Raw genomic sequence first — 14573 nt, forward strand, 5'->3', positions numbered from 1 at the left:
TCCCCTGGCTAGGAAAAGGGATTCCCTTCCCCTTTGCACTTCCCAGGTGAGGTGATGCCTCGCCCTGCTTCAGCTCTCGCTGGTCGGGCTGCAGCAGCTGACCAGCACCGATTGTCAGGCACTCCCTAGTGAGATAAACCCAGTACCTCAGTTGAAAATGCAGAAATCACCTGTCTTCTGTGTTGCTGGCGTGGGGAGTTGGAGACTGGAGCTGTTCCTATTGGGCCATCTTGCTCCGCCCCCCCCCCCACCAGTACTATACTATCTTGATTCCTGTGGCTTTACAGTAAGTCTTGAAATCAGGTAGTGCTAGCTCTTTAAGTTTGATATGGCTTGGTTGTGTCCCTACCCAAATTTCATCTTGAATTGCAGCTCCATAGTTCTGACGTGTCGTGGGAGGCACCCAGTGGGAGGTAATTGAATCGAGGGGGTGTGTTTTTTCATGCTGGTCTTGTGATAGTGAAAAAGACACATGAGATCTGACATTTTTATAAAGGGCAGTTCCCTCTGAACACTCTCTCTTGCCTGCACCATGTAATACATGCCTTTGATCCTCCTTCACCTTCTGCCATGATTGGGAGGCCTTCCCAGTCATGTGGAACTGTGAGTCCATTAAACTTTTTTTCTTTATAAATTACCCAGTCTCGGGTATTTCTTCATAGCAGTATGAAAACAGAGTAATACATTAAATTAGTACCAGAAAGAGTGGGATGCTGCTGAAAAGATACATGAAAATGTAGAAGTGACTTTGGAACTGAGTAACAGGCAGAGCCTGAAACAGTTTGCAGAGCTCAGAGGAAGAGAGAAAAATGTGGGAAAATTTTGAACTTCCTAGAGACTTGGAGGGCTCATGAGACAGGAAGGTGTGGGAAAGTTTGGAACTTCTTAGAGCCTTGTTGAATGACGTTGACCAAAATGGTGATAGTGATATGGACAATAAAGTCCAGGTTGAGGTGGTCTCAGATGGAGATGGGAACCTGCTGGTAACTAGAGTAAAGGTCACTCATGCTATGCAAAGAGAGTGGCAACATTTTGCCCTTGCCCTAGAGATCTGTGGAACGTTGAACTTGAGACAGATAATTTAGGTTATCTAGTGGTAGAAATTTCTAAGTGACAAAGCATTCAAGAGGAAGCAGAGCATACAAGTTTGGAAAATTTGCAGCCTGATAATGTGATAGAAAAGAAAACTCTATTTTGGGGGGAGAAATTCAAGCCAGCTGTAGAAATTTGTATAAGTAATGATATAGTTTGGCTGTGTCCCTACCCAAATCTCATCTTGAATTCCCAGCTGTTGTGAGAAGGACTTGTTAGGAGGTAATTGAATCATGGGGCAGGTCTTTTCTGTGCTGTTCTCATGATAGTGAATAAATCTGATGATATCTGGTGGTTTGAAAAACGGGAGTTTCCCTGCACAAGCTCTCTTCTCTTGTCTGCCACTATATGAGACATGCATTACACATTCCACCATGATTGTGAGGCCTCCCCAGCCATGTGTAACTGTAAGTCCAATACACCTCTTTCTTTTGTAAATTGCCCAGTCTCTGGTATGTCTTTATTAGCAGTGTGAAAATGAATTAATACAAGTAACAAGAAGCTGAATGTTGATCACCAAGACAATGGGAAAAATGTCTCCAGGACATGTCAGGGAGATTTTCCCCTGCTCTAGAGATCTGTGGAACTTTGAACTTGAAAGAGATCATTTAGAGTATCTCGTAGAAGAAATTTCTACATGGCAAAGTGTTCAAGAAGAAGCAAAACATAAAAGTTTGAAAAATTTGCATACTGACGATGGAGTAAAAAAGAAAAACTCATTTTCTGGGGAAAATATCTCCAAGGCATGTCAGAGAACTTTGCAGCAGCCCCTTCTATCACAGTCCCAGAGGTCTAGGAAGGAAAAATGGTTTCCTGGGCCAGGTCCAGGGCTCCTCTACTGTGTGCAGCTTTGGAAGTTGGTGTGTCTTGCATCCCAGTCACTCTAGCCATGCCTAAAAGGGGCCAAGGTACAGGTTGGACCATGGCATTAGAGGGTGCAAGCCCCAAGCCTTGGCAGCTTTCACTTGGTGTTGGGCCTGCAGGTACACAGAAGTCAAGAATTGAGGTTTGGGGACCTCTGCCTAGATTTCAGAGGATGTATGGAAATGCCTGGATGTCCAGGCAGAAGTTTGCTGTAGGGGTGGAGCCCTCATGGAGAAACTCTACTAAGTCACTGTGGAAGGGAAATGTGGTATCGGAGCCTGCACATAGTCCCCGCTCAGGCACTGTCTAGTGGAGCTGTGAAAAGAGGGCCACCATCCTCCGGATGTCAGAATGGTAGATCCACTAACAGGCTGCACCATGTACCTGGAAAAGCTGCAGACACTCAAATCCAGACTGTGAAGGCAGCCAGAAGGGCTGTACCCTGCAAAGCCACAGGGGTGGAGCTGCCCAAGACCATGGGAACCCACTTCTTGCATCAGTGTGACCTGGATGTGAGACATGGAGTCAGAGGAGATCACTTTGGAGTTTTAAGATTTGACTACCCTGCGGATTTGAGACTTGCATGGGGCCTGTAGCTCCTACATTTTGGCCAATATCTCCCATTTGGAATAGGTGTATTTACCCAATGCCTATGTTCTCATTTTATCTAGGAGGTAACTAATTTTCTTTTGAATTTATGCACTCATAGGCAGACGGGACTTGCCTTGTCTCAGGTGAGACTCTGGACTGTGGACTTTTGAGTTAATGCTGAAATGAGTTAAGACTTTGAGGGACCTTTGGGAAGGCATGATTGGTTTTGAAATGTGAGTATATGAGCTTTGGGAGGGGCCAGTGGTGGAATTATATGGTTTGGTTGGGTCCCAACCCAAATTTTATCTTGAATTGTAGCTCCCATAATTTCCACATGTTGTGGGACAGACTTCGTGAAAGGTAATTGAATCATGGGGGCAGGTCTTTCCCATTCTGTTCTCATGGTAGTGAATAAGTCTCATGAGATCCTATGGTATTAAAAGGGCAGTTTCCCTTCACACGCTGTCTTGCCTTCTGCTGTGTAAGACATTCCTTTAATTCCCCTTAACCTCTGCCATGATTGTGAGGCTTGCCCAACCATATTAAACTGAGTCCATTAAACCTTTTATTCTTTATAAATTACCCAGTTTTGGGTATTTCTTCATAGCAGTATAAAAATGGACTAAAACAAAATTCTTTTCCAGAATTGTGTTGGTGATTCTAGTCTACATGGATATCAGAAGAAGCATTTGACAGTTTCTTAAAAAATTTTAGATTTTGAATAAAATCACCTTATAGTTTTGGTTCAGTTTGGCAATAATTGCTCTCTTAACAATGCTGAGTCTTTCCATCTTGAACATAATATATCTTTATTTTTACTTAAGTTCTTCTTTGATCTTTCATCAGAGTTTTGTAGTTTTCAACACATAGACTTCACACATATTGTGTACACCTATATCTAAGTAATTTGTCTTCTTTGCTGCTCTCTAAATGGGACTGATTTTTAAGTTTCAATTTTTTATTGTTATGTGAAAAAAAGTAATTGATATTTGTATATCAATCTTGCATCCTGTGACGCTGATAAGAAAAGTGTGGGATTTGGAGACCTGAGAAGAAGCTATTTCATGGGAGAATTCTGAGAATCTTCAACCCATAGATTCCCAGGATCTTTTTGATCAAGAGAAACAGCTTTTACTCCTTTCAAGAGAAAAGTAGCTTTCACTTGTCTGAATACTCTGCAAATATCTCACCTAAAGAATAATGCCTGCCCTCTTCAAGACCCATCTCTGCCACCCATCAATGCCTCTGGGTCAGAAAACAGAGTCATAATTCAGTATAGCCAAGTGTGGGAATAGTCCTTGTTTTGGCAACAAATAGATTACATATTAAGGAACTTTTGTAACTACCATATACTATCTCATAATGGTCCAGTGGGTCAGTAGATCTATCCTATATATATTTCCCTTGTCTCCAGTTATGTATAGAAAAGTTATGTTTCTTATTTTCCTTTATTATAAGAGCCCTCTCCCAACCCTGAATCAGTATAAAATAAAATTGCAGAGGGAATTACATAAATTAGTGTGACTATCAAAATCTTAAAGAATGAAGAGGGGATGATCTCCTCAATTTCTCTGTTAAAGTCATCAACATATCCTCTCCAGAAACCAGATTGGTCATGTGAATGTTGATTGACTACCATAAAACAATATTGTGCTATCACTAGTTACATTTGTCATACTAGGTATTAGATATTTACTCAAGTGATTCACACAGCTTCTGACATTTTATGTAGCTATTGATCTGGGAAATGAATTCTCAAAATATATCAATAATGAAAATCAGAAGCATTCACTTTTACATAGGAAGAACAGAAAAATACATTCACTGCCTGTGCACAAGGCTGTGTAAAATGTTCTGCTCTCTCTCAAAATATAGTCAGCAGGAATCTTATTTATTTTGACATTCTACAGAACGTTATAATGGGCTACTATGGAGATGATACTATGCATATGTGCAGGTATAGGAAATAACCAGTGAAATAACTAAATATACTGTTAGGTATTGTACCTATTAATGATGCATTTCTGAATAAATTCAGACATTTAAATGCAATCCAAGGATGATATATATTCAGTATAACTGAAGTCTAGACTTTTCTTAAATATTTAGAAATTATTTATGGCTCCCTAAGTTGAAAATCAAATATGTTAATAGTTTAAATTGGAAATCCTTCTGAAAAAGTAATTGCTGCACAGGCAAAGAGTAAACTTAACTTTTTATTACTTAAACCAAATTTCCTTTTTCTTAAACTTGAAAGTGGCTAAATATTCTAACAAATAACATAAAATATTCCTTTTTTCCCCCAAACTGAAAGATTTGTATGTCTAGGTTCATTATATTTAATAATATGTTTGAGAAAGTTTGGGGAGGACTACTTGACATTAGCCTATATTTTTGCATGAATTAAAGTTTATCACTGATTACAATGAGCCTTCCATTTGTGAAGTCTGAATTGCATGGAATTTTAAGGTTTGCATCACAACTGTGACCTTTCTGTCATCTGACAGAAGACTGATTATTTTTAGCAGTTTTAAATATCAAGAGCTTTATGATTTTCCTTTCAAACTCAAGTAACAATATCATACTTCATACTTTTAAAATAAACAAAAATGACATATATGTTTGATCAATAGCACAATAGGATTCACCCTCTGTATCTGTCAGTGTATTAAGCATTCTTTTTAAATGTGTATCTTAAACAAAGACAAGCTAGTTACAGAATTTGTATTTGTCACTCTGCCAGAAAGAACAAGTGGTCTATTTTAAGTTCCATCCCTTCGATTTCATGCCATCTAAGTGAAAATTCCTTCTCTCGAGTCATCAAAAGCTCAGGAAACAAAGGGCTTTTAAGGACATACACGAGGTAATGAGCTTAGTTGGTGGCTTCTTGCCTTTTGTTGACTTTCTCCATTAGAACACTCAGAGTTGGGCCATCTTTCCTGGCAGCCCTGAGAGACTTGCATTCTTCCTTGATTGTAGATTTTGTTTCCATTCGTTTTCTACTCAGATTTCTAGAGATCATTAACCCTACTATGCCAATTGCATCTGGCCACAATTCATTTTTTTCAAATCAGAGAGATTATTGACTAATCTATGTTGAAAATTCCCTCATGAGAAAATAATTTAACAGTCAATTAATTTATATCAGTTTTATTATTTTATTGCTGGTAATTTGTTTGTCCCTATATTTTTCTGGGAGTAAGTGTCATGCAGTATTAAGGGAAGAGGCCTGGCTTTGAAACCTGCTCTATTAACCATTTTCTCTGGGACTTTATGTAAGTAACTTAAACATTTTGTGCCTCCATTCACTCATTTGTAAAGTATAGGTAATGATAATATTTACTGTGCAAGATTTTTTGGGAGAAATAAACCAAAGAAATCTTGGCAGTTTTGACTAGCATATTGTCATTTACTAGATCCTCAAAAATTATAAATCATTATAATCATTATATCATTATTAATGATCATTATAATTATTCCAATATAGAACACAGAGCATGTTCTATATTAATCTATCCAATATAGAACACTGAGCACTAAACTCTGAGAAGAATCGAGTGTTTCAAACAGAATCACGGAGGTACTTGTTCCTTCCTGGAATTGCTGAGGTTTGCTATTGGGTAGCAATGGTAGAAAGCATAAGGTCAAGGTAATCACAGATGTGAGTCTACCTACCAGGGATCTCATAATCAATTCTAAATGAGAATTCACCATGCATTTTATAGATTATCTGTTTTTAGTATTTTTAAAATATATTTTAAAGAAGATGCATACACCATTGATTTTAAGATGCATCATTATTTTATGTAACACATAGGAGGAAAAATGAAAAATTACCAAATAAACTATGACATAACACTAAGACACCATCTGTTGTATGGCCTATTTTAATTTCAGAGATGTTAAAATGTAAAAAGGAATTGTTTCTCCCAATAGATTAATTACTATTGTTAATAATGGTTAGAACAGCTGATATATTTATAAAATAATAATTTCACTTGAATTTATATCTTTTTTGAGATGCTTGAGAACACGAATTAAGCTTAATAATTTTTTTTTTTTTTTAAAAAAACCTCTAGGCCAGGCGCGGTGGCTCAAGCCTGTAATCCCAGCACTTTGGGAGGCTGAGATGGCCGGATCACGAGGTCAGGAGATCGAGACCATCCTGGCTAACACGGTGAAACCCCGTCTCTACTAAAAAATACAAAAAACTAGCCGGGCGAGGTGGTGGGCGCCTGTAGTCCCAGCTACACGGGAGGCTGAGGCAGGAGAATGGCATAAACCCGGGAGGCGGAGCTTGCAGTGAGCTGAGATCTGGCCACTGCACTCCAGCCTGGGCGACAGAGTGAGATTCCGTCTCAAAAACAAAAACAAAAACAAAAACAAAAAACCTCTAAAAACGTGTTTCGTCTATATATATAAGCACTCAGCAATTTGTTGACTTAATTAATTGATAGAAAAACAGAGAACATGTTGGACAGACACAATTTGACATCGTTAATCCTTGAGCCAATCTTTTATAACGTAAGTTTCTATCACAGGTGCTTTAAAAGGTCAGTTTGCATCAAAAATTCTTGCCTTTTTTATTTGCCAATAACATTTCATCACACCCATGAGAGACCTTTTCACTACTTTGCCCTATTAAATAAAGTCTCAGTTGATCTTTTAATCATTCTATTTTTGCTTCATCTTTGCTTAGGCTGTCAATACTCAAAAATAAAAAAATATATATAATATAATAAAGTCCCTAGTACTTTTATTATTTTATCTGCCTAATCTTTGTTTACTTAAAAAATTATAGAGATGATGTGGGTTTCAGACACTTTCCAATCTAATTTCTTCCTTTTATTTAAAAATACAAAACCAAAGAAAATGAAAATGCTCAAATCCTAAAAGATGTTAAAATTTACCATATTAATGATTTTTAACAGTTAGTTGCAGACCTAGAATCACAACATAAATTCTTCAAATCTGATCATAATAATCTTTCTTCTGGATTATGCTCTATATTTGTTCATGGACATCTCAGTTGTCTATCCTCCCAAGAAATATTGGTCTTATGACTAGAGGTTATAATCTTCTTATCAATATTAACAGTATAAAAGGGTGACTTTTATATATATATAGTATTAGCTGCCAACCTTATCTTTACCTATTCCTTTATTTGAACAGTTGGAGTTTCATCAATCTCATGTAAAATATGAAGAATAACATTTTTAGAAAATGGCTAGTATTTTTTAAATCTCTAACCTATTATTTAACCCACCAGTGCTACCTCTCCCTTGGACCACTGCATATAAACACTAACTTCCACAGGAAATTCTACATTTGGACACTACATATGGAAGTTTCACAACAAATCTCTCACATGAACACTAATCTCATTTCAACACATGATAAAATAAGTGTCCTCTTTGCAATATTGAGAGATTCTGGTTAGATATTCGCTTTTGGTTGCAAGAATAATGTTGGTAACTCAATAAACAACTACCAAAGGAACTCCTTCACTTCCAATCAATGATAGCTCTACTCCTAAACACATTTATATGCATTATATTCTTCATGGAAACCGATTTTAAATAAAAATTTGCCAAGGTAATTTTAGGAACATGGCAAATGATGTGCCTTGAAAAACGTTTTCATTGGAAACAGGCTTGTCAAAATATGAATCAAATGTCAGACAAAAACATTTTAATTTGTGGGAACATGAGATCCTTATGGCAGGCAGTTAAAAGAATAAAAGCTGCTTATAGTCGGTGTCTCAATGAATGAATCCACTACCTTTTGGTTAAGCTAAACTTTTGTCCAGGGATTTCATTTATATTAATTCTTGTTAAGCTTTCCCACCATTAGAAAATTAGCAAATTTGCTAATCATAAACACCTTAATAGAGAAACTTTCCAAGATATTGTTCTGGGCAAAAATTTTTTGAGTAATACCCCAAAAACACAGGCAGCTAAAGCAAAATGGACAAATGGAATCACATCAATTTAAAATGCTTCTGCACAACAAAGGAAACAATCAACAAAATGAAGAGACAACTAACAGAATGAGAAAAAGTATTTGCAAACTACCCATCTGACAAAAGATTAATACTAGAATACATAAGAATATGAAATGACTCTATAGGAATGTCTAATATTCTGATTTAAAAATGGGCAAAAGATTTGAATAGATATTTCCCAAAAGAAGACATATAAATGACAAACAAGCATAAGAAAAGGTGCTCAACATCAGTCATCATCAAGAAATGCAAATCAAAACTACAATGAGATATCATCTCAACCCAGTTAAAATGGCTTTTATCCAAAAGACAGGCAATAAGAAATGCTGAAAGGATATCAAGAGAGGGGAACCCTTGTATATTGTTGGTGGAAATGTAAATTAGTAAAACCACTATGGAGAACAGTTTAGAAGTTCCTTAAAAACTGAAAATAGAGTTACCATATAACCCAGCAATCTGACTGCCAAATATATACCCCAAAGAAGGAATATCAGCATATCAAAGAGACATCTGCACTCTCATGTTTGTTGCAGCACTGTTCACAATAACCAAGATTTGGAAGCAACCTAAGTGTCCATCAACAGATGAATGAATACATATGTAGTGAACAAAATGAACAAAATGTAGTACATACACATAATGGAGTACTGTTCAGCCATAAAAAGAATGAGTTCATGGTCATTTACAGCAACATGGATGGAACCAGTGGCCATGATGTTAAGTGAAATATGCCAGGCACAGACAGACAAACATCAAGTTCATTATTTGTGGAATGTAAAAATCAAAACAATTGAACACATAGAGGAGGGATGGTTTCTAGAGGGTGAGAAGGGTAGTAGGGAGTGGTAAGAGGTGAGGAAGGTTAATGGTTACAAAAAAAATTTAGAAAAAATAAATAAGACCTAGTGTTTGATAGCACAACAAGGTGACTATAGTCAATAATTATTTAATTGTACAATTAAAAATAACTAAAAGTGTGTATTGGCCTGTTTGTAATACAAAGGAAAAATGGTTGATGGGATAGATACCCCATTTTCCATCATGTAATTATTAGGCATTGTATACCTGTATCAAAATATTTTATGTACCCCATAAATATATACACCTACTATGTACCTACAATAATTAAAAATTAATAAAATATATACTCCTTCACCACCATATCCACAAGCTGTGAAGCAGTAAAAATTTAAACTTATTAATATGTGTCTACTATTATCATGAATCAATTTCTTTTTACACATTTAATATAGATAGTATCTCTGGTAGTAGCAAAGTGTCTAGTAACAGATAATACTAACAACAGTTACGAACACTAAAAATATATAATCAACAATGGCTTGAAGCCACTAAATAAGACCAAAAGCAGCCAGAAAATGGCTGGAAAAGGCCCATGAAAGAAGGAAACACAGTGGGTGAGATCCATGTGAAACCAGCTTTGACCTAATGGTAGTCTCAGTCTGTCCTTCCATACACAATAGACTCAAGCAGAAATCAGCAGTCTTATTTGAGAATTTAGTGGTCAGAGTTCAAAGCTGACTGCAAGGCTAGCTGGAAATGGAGCAAGAAAATTGAGGAAAGTGTAGAGCTAAGAAAGAGAGCCAACATTTTGCATGCAAAAATCCCATCAAGTCTTTGGCTAATTCCCTAATTCATATGACGGCAACATGTCTCCAAAGACTCAATTGAAAGTAATAGGCTAAAAGACCTAATTAGCTATTTCAGCAACTGACCAATGTTGTGAAGAAAAAGTTCAAAATTCAGCTTCAATTTATAGGGTCTTGGTAAATACTTCAACCTTTCTATTGAAACTCAAGGGCCATATTTGGAATCCCTAAAGACATTGAGAAAAAAACTGAGGTAGAAACAATAATTGAAGAAATACTGGGCAAGATGTTTTTAAACATCATTATGCCAATAGCATACAGTCTTGATTACTGTAATTTTAAAATAAGTATTGGAATCACATAGTACACTATGTACTACGGAAGTACTCTAACTTTGTTGTTTGGTAGTTTTTGCTTTTTTTCAATTTTGAGGGCTCAAGTTCTTTATACTTCCATATAAATTTTATTAGGTTGGTGCCAAAGTAATTTTGGCTTTGCCATTAGTTTTGTACCAACCTAATTAAATCAGTTTGTCCATTTCTCCTACAAAAACACCAAAAGAATCAACAAAGCCTGCTAGGTTTTTGATTGGCATTGTACTAAATCTATGGAAAAAATTCGGGAAAATTGTCGTTTTAACAATAGAGATGTCAATTCATGAAAATTGCATCTCTCTCCATCTCTTAAGATATTCTTTAATTTCTGCAGTTATGGTTTTTAGTAAATAGGAAATGCCATGTTTTTAAAAAAAATCTCTAATTATTTTATTTTCTGGGTGTATTATAATGTTGTTATTTTGTAATTTCTGACTGCTTGTTTTTAGTATATAGTTTTTGCATATCAATTCTGTGGTATTCTGTACTTTATGACTTCGCTAAACTCAATATTGCCAGTATTTTGAAGATGCCTTACAATTTTTATATACATGGTTATGTTATTTGTAAATAAATATCTCTTGTTGAACAAAATATTGTTGAAGAAAAGTGGTTGAGTGGACATCCTTGCTTTGTTTTCAATTTTATGGGGAAAAAAATCGTCTTTCATCATTAAGTATAATGTTCGCTGTAAATTCTTCATAGATACTCTTTATCAGTTTGAGAAAATAAATTGCATCTTCTGGTTTTTTTTGGCATTTCTCAAATAATCCCCTTGGTTAGTCATCATGTGAGTTACATACACTGTGTAAACACATATGTGTTTACATATATGCTTATATAAGTTTGTATAAATACATTTATATATTATATCTATATAGAGACATACATGCATACACACACATATATATACACACACATATATATATAACTTGTTAAGGATTATTTTTATGATATTTTAGTTTACATATATGTTTATATAAGTGTGTATAGATACATTTATATTTATATATTATACCTATATAACACATTTACATACATATATATATATATAAAGCTTGTTAAGAATTTTTTCATGATATTTTATCTTATATTATCTTTTTCTGGTTTTGGTAAGTGAGTAATACTAGCCTCAAAAATATTTATAGAAAAATTTGTTGCAAGAATGTCTGTTTGTTTTGTCTTTCAGTCAATATTTTAATATATTGGTTCTAAGGTATTTTGATAATTATTGCTTTATAATATGTTTTCATATATTATAATAAATATTCTTAACAGCCATGTCGTTATAGATGTAAGAGGTCAAAATAATTTTCTTTGGTTATATATTTTATACATTATAATTATAAAAGTCTATTTTATCTATAGCATAGACAACTGATTTTGGTAAGATATGTGTGTACCTTTAAATACTCCAATCCCAGAGGCCAGCTTGTCTAAATTCTATCAAATGTGTTTAGAATTATGACACACTTAGGTAGTCAGTGAGGCAGCTTATTTTGTAAATATTATTATTATAACAGGTCTGTAGAAATGAAGAAAACGAGTGATAAGGAGTTGTCACTAATCAATTCATTAATTGATTTCCTAAATACGTGCTATCAAACTTACATGCCAAAAGTGGCAAGATCTTCTTCTCCGTAGTTGGAGGGAAATAAAAACAGATAAAATGTTTTTCATCGTCAAAACACAATCAGATTTTTTACTGTCTACATACCCACTTTTCCACTGCTGAAAAAACAAGACCCTACAAAGCAAAAACTTGCCTGAAGCACATTTATAAGCATGCCATTATTTTTCAATCAAGTGTTCTTTTATTTTCTGAGAAAATTTCATTATAAAAACATTATAAACAATGGAATTTATAATTTGATTATAAAAACATTATAAACAATAGAGTTTACTTGACTACATTTAAGTGTGGTAGTCAAGTAAATAAACTGTTAAGCAAATTCGAGTTTTCTATATGAAATTACCATCTCAAAAAATTTGTATTTTGGCAATAGAAAACCTGAAATGGCCTAGACCATTGGAAGGTAAGTGAAATCATGGCGACCCAAACATGTAACAAACAAATCCCATTTCATTGGCAGAAAATCTTCTATCCAGCTCCATTTTTTAAAGGCCATCTTTGCCTTTGACCATGCAAAAACAAGAAAATAAGCAAAGATTTGGTTCAACCTTACACTGAGTGAATAAAAGGATAAATAGTATAAGGCAGTGATGGCAGTGGCTGCTGACATCATGCCAGCTGCAGCAGAGAGGTACACCTGGGGTTACACACTCCATGGAGCCCCCACCCTTTCTGAGTTGGGGCAGGAGCTTCCCAGGTGCCACTGCAGCCACCCAAACTGGGCTGCAAACCCAAGCCTCCCGCTCCATTGAGCAGGCAGGAGCCCTGTTCTCCTGGGTTGGGCTACAGCTACCCAAACTGCCCCTGTGGATCCAAGCCTCCCTGTGCTCTTGAGGCAGGGTGGGAGCAGGTAGGATCTGACCTCCCAGGTGCAGCTGCAGCCAATCGGGGCTGCAGACTTGGGCCTCCTACTCCACAGAGCAGGAAAGGAGTCTGGGACAAGTGAGAGCTCCATCCTCCCCGAGTTGGTGGAGCAAAAGCTCCCCATATGCAGATGCAGCCGCCCTCCCAGGTGCAGGAACCGGACATCTTCATGGGCCTGGAAAATCCTCCAAATCCTGCGGGCTCGGGGGTGTCTGCTCCTGCTGCCTGGCCCTTCGCCTCTCCCGGAGCCTGCTCAGAACTCCCAGTGGGGTTGAGGTTGAGCCCCAGTGCCATGAATTCCAGTGGAAGACAGACAGATTCCTGGGTTGAAGGGGGTGGTTCACTGTAAGGCCCTCCTTCAGGTCAGGGAGGGCCTAAAGGCTGGGGACCGAACTGCCAGTCCCACTGAGCTGACCGCAATGGGAACTTGTGGTAAGTCCTCTGTGCCTGCCCAGGGCCACCCATAGACCAATCAGCAGGCACTTCCTCCCCTCTGAGATAAAAGCCCCAGGCTAAGCCAGAGCAGGGCAGAAAAGTCAGATCAGGGCAAGGACAAAGAGACTATGGGATGACCAGCTGCAGGGAGGAGCTACAGAGGAAATACCCTCTCCTCTGATAGCTGGAGAGACTGGACGCCCTGCCGGCAGAGAGGAACCATCCTCTCCAGGGCCTCCTCTCTGCTGAGCTGAACACTTCATGAGACGATCTGCCTATAGAGAGGAATTACCCAGTGTGGGCTTCCTCTGAGCTGTCGTAACACTCAATAAATCTCCTCTTCGTCTTGTTTACCTTCCACTTTTCTGGCACTTCATTCTTCCTGGACACAGGAAAGAACCCGCGCAAAGGCACCACTGGCCATAGAGGTTTCCGTCCAGAAAAGCAATACCCCAAAGAGCTTTCTGGCCAGAAAAGTGACACCTCAAAGATCCCGTAACAGCAGCAGATCTCAAGGAGGTCCACAGAATCCTTTCAGAGTTCATAAAATCTTCATAGTAATACTAACATGGTATTTATATTTTTCACTTTTATTTTTTCACAAGTAGAGTGAATTTTTAGAGACTTCATGCTGTGTGATTATCTCAGTGAATTGAACACAGAATAGTTTTGATAATCCAGCTTTCTTCTGTTAAACCAGACATTAAATACATATGCAAAAATGTAAAGCATGGAGGTTAGAATTACCCATACGGTAGTGGATTACAGTTGGATACATAATATGAAGATAGGTTTAGCTTATATATATATAGATACAGTTCATTGCATATAAAAATATTTATAGATATATGAACATGCACCATTTAGTGTTCACACATTTAACTATTTGCTGTGTCAGCTGAGAAGAGCTAGAAGCAATCACACTCTTAGCAACAAACACACTTAGCACTAGATCTTAGTTTCTAATACCATTTCCAAAGAAAGGAACCAAGGTGTCCCTATTAAAATGGATGATTCTAGGCCTGGTACCAGAAATACACGAAATTATAATGGAACTTCCTGTAGTGACAAAACATTAGAAAGTGCTCAAAAACAGAACAGAACAAAAC

This window comes from Mandrillus leucophaeus, unplaced genomic scaffold, assembly GCF_000951045.1.
Source record: "Mandrillus leucophaeus isolate KB7577 unplaced genomic scaffold, Mleu.le_1.0 Scaffold704, whole genome shotgun sequence".
Taxonomy (NCBI): Eukaryota; Metazoa; Chordata; class Mammalia; order Primates; family Cercopithecidae; genus Mandrillus; species Mandrillus leucophaeus.